Source organism: Lissotriton vulgaris, chromosome 5, assembly GCF_964263255.1.
Source record: "Lissotriton vulgaris chromosome 5, aLisVul1.2, whole genome shotgun sequence".
In the NCBI taxonomy this organism is placed as follows: Eukaryota; Metazoa; Chordata; class Amphibia; order Caudata; family Salamandridae; genus Lissotriton; species Lissotriton vulgaris.
In genome coordinates, this window is record NC_141693.1 from 811592280 (window position 1) to 811597944 (window position 5665).

A 5665-nucleotide genomic window follows, 5' to 3' on the forward strand; every position below is an offset into this window, starting at 1 on the left:
TAAGGGAAAATGTTTTAGATGTGGTGGTGGATTACACTTAAGTGTCCGTGTTCTGCAATTACCAGAGTCTTTTAAATGTCGAAAAGTGAGACACTTTGCTTGTGTTTTTAAATTGTTACATAATATAAATTCCATTCTCGAAATCAATGGTGAAAACCAACGTGACAAAAAATATTAAAGCAATACTATTCTAGTTATTGAGAGGGATGCTCAAAATGCTCTGCTACTTCACAACAGTACTTTTATTTAATTTATATGAATCTTTGTAAACCTCCCAACTGTTACATCATGAATGATAGAATCAAAACTATAATGTTGGTTGATTCTGGATTACCATTCACACTTATATCTGATGTATATTTCAAGAAACATTGAAAAGACAGAAATCTTGAGTAAACTGACAGTAAGGAATATGGTTGTGGAAAGTTCATCCAGAGGCATCTTGGAATGTTTTGTTGCTTCCTTTACATTTAAGGGTTGTACGATTTTGGGTAAAATATATGTAGCTAAGAATGGACTGCATATATTAGGGTGCAAACCCCAAGACAATCTTGTAAAGATTTTGGATTAATCAGCTAATTTGCTCAATTGGATGTAATTTCTAGTTACAAAAATGTATTTTTAAAAGTATTGGGAAAGGTCTATGGATTTACCCACAAGAATGATTTAAAAGCGGAGGCTTTCCAAGTTAAACACAAGCTCAGGGATGTGTCCTTGAGTGACAGAATATAATTCACTTTATTACTTAAAGAGGAAGGTGTTATTTTGACAGTTGACTCTTCAGACAGGGTTTCACCTATTGTTTTGGTAAGGAAGAAATATGGCTTGTAGAATGTTTGTGCAGATTTGTAAGATCTTGATACAAATTCTAATGAATTCTCACCTGTTGCCTAAAATGCAAGAGATGTTGGTACAATTGGAAAGAGTGAAGTTTTTAACTTCATTAGATCTAAAATCTGCATATCATGAAATGAAATTAAAAGAAGGCTGCATGCATCTTGCCATGTTTATCACTCCTGTCAGAGCATTTAGCTACATCAGAATGTCATTTGGGTGGAATCGGGTACTTTGGTATTTCAGACACTTATGTTGCTTGTGGATCTTAAACGTGTATTGGCCTTTCAAGGTGACATTCTCAATTAGTACAAGCACAAATGAAATGCTGAATTTTAGGTTGGCACAAGTGTTAAAATACTCAATCAATCAATCAATCACAGCATTTGTATAGCGCGCTACTCACCCGGAAGAGTCTCAAGGCGCTTGAGGGAGGGGGTTCGCTACTGCTCGAACAGCCAGGTCTTGAGTTGTCTCCTGAAGGCGAGGTGGTCCTGGGTCAGCCTGAGGTGGATGGGGAGGGAGTTCCATGTCTTGGCCGCCAGGTAGGAGAAGGATCTGCCTCCGGCGGTGGCTCTTCGGATGCGTGGTACGGTTGCGAGGGCGAAGATGGTAGATCGTAGCTGGCGGGTGGGTGTGTAGAAGGTCAGGCGGTAGTTGAGGTACTTGGGGCCCAGGTCGTGGAGAGACTTGTGTGCGTGGGTGAGGAGCCTGAACGTGATCCTCTTGTCGACGGATAGCCAGTGCAGGTCCCTCAGGTGGCCGGAGATGTGGCTGCGTCGGGGGATGTCCAGAATGAGACGGGCGGAGGCGTTCTGGATGCGTTGGAGTCTTTTCTGTAGCTTGGCTGTGGTTCCGGCGTAGAAGGTGTTTCCGTAGTCCAGTCGGCTGGTGACGAGGGCCTGGGTGACCGTCTTCCTGGTTTCGGTCGGGATCCAACGGAAGATCTTGCGAAGCATGCGGAGGGTGTGAAAGCATGATGAGGATACGGCATTGACTTGTCTGGTCATCGAGAGGGAGGAGTCCAGGATGAAGCCCAGGTTGCGTGCGTGGTCTGTTGGCTTGGGGACGGTGCCCAGGACTGGGGACCACCAGGAGTCGTTCCAGGCGGATGGTGATGGTCTTCTGTCTTGTCTGAGTTCAGTTTCAGGCGACTGTTCTTCATCCACTCGGCGACGTCTTTCATGCCTTCGTGTAGGCTGGTTCTGGCGGTGTCGGGGTCTCTGGTGAGGGAGAGGATCAGCTGGGTGTCGTCAGCGTAGGAGATGATGTTGAGGTTGTGTTGGCGTGCGATGGCGGCTAGAGGTCTCATGTAGATGTTGAAGAGGGTGGGGCTGAGTGATGATCCTTGCGGAACTCCACAGATGACTTCGGTGGCCTCGGATCGAAACGGGGGGAGGCGGACTCTCTGTGTTCTTCCGGCGATGATCCACTTCAGTGCCTTCTCTTGGATGCCGGTGTTGTCGAGGCGTTGGACTAGGGTGCGGTGGCAGACGGTGTTGAATGCTGCGGAGAGGTCCAGGAGGATGAGTGCCGCTGTTGTCGAGCAGGGCTCGGATGTCGTCGGTGGCTGCGATGAGGGCGGTCTCGGTGCTGTGGTTGGCTCTGAAACCGGACTGCGAGGGGTCGAGGGATCCGTTCGTCTCGAGGAAGGCGGCAAGCTGTTTGTTGACGATCTTCTCGATGACTTTGGCAGGAAAAGGGAGGAGCGAGATGGGTCGGAAGTTTTTTGAGGTCGGTGGGGTCCGCTGTTGGTTTCTTCAGTAGGGCGCTGAGCTCGGCATGCTTCCAGCTCTCCGGGAAGGTGGCGGTGTTGAAGGAGGTGTTGATGATGTCCCGGAGTTGGGGTGCGATGGAGGAGTCGGCCTTGTTGAAGACGTGGTGGGGGCAGGGGTCGGTTGGAGAGCCGGAGTGGATGGTGTTCATCGTGCGGGCTGTTTCTTCGGTGGTCACCGTGGTCCAGGTGCGGAGGGTGGCGGTGGGGTTCGTTGGTTCAGTGGTTGGTTGCGTGGATTGTGCGCCGAAACTGTTGTGGATGTCGGCAATCTTGCGGTGGAAGAACGAGGCGAGGGAGTCGCAGAGATCTTGTGAGGGGGTGATGTTGTTGTTGCCGGTGCTGGGGTTGGAGAACTCCTTGACGATGCTGGAGAGTTCCTTGCTGTCGTGGGCGTTGTTGTACAGTCGCTCCTTCAGTGATTTCTTCTTGGTGGTGAGGATGAACTGGTGGTGCTTGCGGGTGGCGTGTTTGAGGGCGGTCATGTTGTCAGTGGTCCGGTCGTGGAGCCAGGCCTTCTCGAGGGTGCGGCAGGTCTTCTTGGAGTCTTTGAGTTAGTCTGTGAACCAGGGGGCTTTCTTGCTCCTGGGTTTGCTGGGAGGGTTCTTCAATGGAGCGAGGTCATCGGCGCAGGCGGTCAGCCACTGCGTGAAGTTGCGGGCTGCTTCGTTGGCGTCTGATGTGCTGGCGGGTGGGTTCTGGTTGAGGGAGGTGGTGAGCTGGTCGGCAGTGATCTTGCTCCATCTCCTGTGAGGAACCTGTTGCGGGTGGTGGTGGGTTGTGGTTTTTCTGAATCTGAAGTGGACGCAGCTGTGGTCGGTCCAGTGGAGTTCGGTGGAATGGCTGAAGCTGATGTGCTTGCTGGATGAGAAGACGGGATCAAGCGTGTGGCCGGCGTAGTGGGTGGGGGTGTTGACCAGTTGCTTGAGGCCGAGGTTGGCGAGGTTGTCCAGCAGGGTGGCGGTGTTGCGCTCCTTGTTGTTCTCCAGGTGGAAGTTGAGGTCCCCTAGGAGGATGTAGTCGGCAGAGGGGAGGGCGTGTGGGCTGATGAAGTCCGTGATGTCTTCGCTGAATTGCGTGCGTGGACCCGGTGGTCGGTAGATGAGGGTGCCTCTGAGGGTCGTCTTTGGGTCGGTGTGAATCCAGAAGTGGAGGTGTTTGGCGGTGGCGAGGGGGTCGTCGGCGTCGGTCGTGATGCGGATGGTGTTCTTGTGGACGATGGCGATGCCTCCTCCTATCTGGTTGATGCGGTCCCTCCTGATGATCTTGTATCCATCCGGGATGGCGGTGGCGATGTCAGGGGCTGAGGAGGCGTTCATCCATGTTTCTGTGAGGAAGGCGATGTTTGGTGATGTTGTGTCGAGGAGGTTCCAGAGTTCTACGGCGTGTCTGTGGACGGAGCGGGTGTTGAGCAGGATGCACTTGAGGTTGCTGCTGGAGTTAGGCTTGGCGGGCGTGGTGCAGGTTCGTAGGCAGGAGAACTTGCAGGTTGCGCAGGTGAAGGGTCCGTGAATGCATCTTGGGGCGGCACGGCAGCAGGTGGGGTTTCGGCCGGCATTGAGTGCGTTGAAGGCCGCGGCGTCGTAGGTCTGTCGGGTTGTCTTGCATCGCTGGGGACCAGGGGTCCTGCCACTGGGCGCGGTCCAGGCGCGGACGGGCGCAGACGGGCTTGCCTTTGGCGCGCCTTCGGCGCACAATCGGCGCGCCCGCTGCATGTACGCACGGTCGCCATTTATGGCCAAGTGGGAGGGAGGGAGGAGCAGCTGGGAGACGGGAGCGGGGAGGGCACAGAACGAAAAGGGGGCGTGGCCGCTTGGACGGCGGCGGGGAGCGGGGCGGGCACAGGGGGAAAGAAACGATCAACGAAGCCTACACAGTGACGTGCAGGGGACAGCAGTTACAATGAACAGAAAAGCCAAAAACAATTAGGGAAGGAAAAAAATAGGTTAAGCACAGTATAAACAATCACACACACACACGCTAAATGCGGCGGAGGGGCAGGGAACAGGGAGGCAGGCACAACGAGGCTGCGGGCAGCAGCGAGGCGAGGGGCACACACACAGCTGGTGGCCGTGCGGCGCGGGGTTGTCCTGAGAACATGATACTATACTGCATGATGCTTTATCATGCAGGCTTTGTCAGGGAATCCCGGGGGGTGGCCATACTGGTACATCGCAGACTGTCCTATACTCACTCAACTCAGTGGGTCGATCCACAGGGCCGATACATATTTATCAAGGGGATGGTTGGAGAGGAACCCCTGGTGTTGGGTAGTGTGTATGCCCCACCTCCTCTGTAGTGGTCATTGGTAGAGAAATTGTTTGCAGTATGGGCTGACATTCCTGAGGCACTAGCGGTGGTAGGGGGGACTAGAATGAAGTTATGGACGGCTGTGTGGATCGATGTCGACCTGGGGGTGGCCGGGTAGCCGGAATATCCACCAAACTAGGAGACATGGTTCGGGGGATGGACTGGGTGGACACATGGCGATACCTACATGCACATAGCCGGGAATATACGTGGAACATCCACCAAACTAGGAGACATGGTTCGGGGGATGGACTGGGTGGACACATGGCGATACTTACATGCACATAGCCGGGAATATACGTACCTATCAGCGGTCCACAAATCCTTCTCTAGAATAGACTATATATTTGTCCCTCGAGCAGTCATTGGCAGGGTGGAGTCGGTGGCCATATTATCGCGTGGGCTATCGGATCATTCCCCGGTTACCATAGAACTTCTCTGGGATAGAGGGCGGCAGCCCTTTCGATGGCGCCTCTCCACATGGCACCTTCAACATGAGGATTATAGGAAACACATGGGGGAGGCTATAGCACACTTCTTGGTGGAGAATGATGGGTCGGTCACGGATGCTGGGACGGTGTGGGAAGCTCTGAAACCCACACTTCGAGGAGTGGACATCGCTTGGTGTGCGGCTGCCCGTAGGAAGCGCAGGGCGGATTTAGTGAGGGCTGCAGCTGACATAGAGGCTCTGGAGGGACGCTGCAGCGTAGATGGAGATAGTCAGGTGGTGGGGTAACTCCTCTTGAC